Raw genomic sequence first — 883 nt, 5'->3', positions numbered from 1 at the left:
CCCCTGAGGGTGCATTTCATTCAGTGTGGATTGTGCATTGTGACTTCATGTTGATGTGGGGAGTCACTGGTGACCACCGAACAGATGTCTGAGGTCAGCACAAGGAGCTGTATGGACCGGGCTCCGGCTCCTCCCACGCAGATGGCCACTGCCCTTGGTCCTCTGTGTCACACCAGCACAGGGGGAAGGGGCCACAGCAAGGCTGTAGCCATGTCCCCCACAGATTGTGCAGGGTGCCCAGCTGCTGGGGAAGGGGCTCACTGGCCGCTGATGCTCCTCCACGGCCTGCTGGCCTCTTCCCATCACCTCGTGGAACCCGGGCTCGGAGTTAGGCGTGAGGACGCGGGTCTCACTTAGTAAAAGTGACCTCCGGAGCGATCTTGCGCTGTCTGGAGCCACCAGAGGTCTCGTCGCAGGGTGTTGGGTGTCTGTCTGTAGGGGACCTTGTTGTACCCACGGTCCTGTTGTTGCCACCAGGCTGTGTGCAGAAACCTCTCATGCAGCAGGACCTCGTGGTCCCCAGGAGCAAGGGCCGCAGGTCCTGGCTGTCAATCATTCTGCAGGAAATACATGACACTCAGCACCAGGGGGCGCCAAGGAGCCCTGCTGAGCGTATCCCAGGAGAGGAGGAGAGTTGTGCGGGTGTGGAAGGGCTGGGGGGCCTGGGGGGCCCAGGAAGCCTGGGGACATCGCCTTGAATGCAATGTAACCAGGTTGCTTGCTTTGGTGGGTGGCACCTTTAGATACAGTGTAACCGGGTCACCTGGTTGCATTTGGTGTCCCCCAACTTGCCTGGAGTGGGGAAAACAAAGCCAAGCATTGAGGAAAGGCCTCTCTGTTCCACACACCATCGACCTTGAGCCCCGTGGAACATGCCGTGTCC

The sequence above is a fragment of the Marmota marmota genome, unplaced genomic scaffold (assembly GCF_001458135.2).
Source record: "Marmota marmota marmota unplaced genomic scaffold, marMar, whole genome shotgun sequence".
Lineage (NCBI taxonomy): Eukaryota > Metazoa > Chordata > Mammalia > Rodentia > Sciuridae > Marmota > Marmota marmota.
This window is presented reverse-complemented; position numbering follows the sequence as displayed.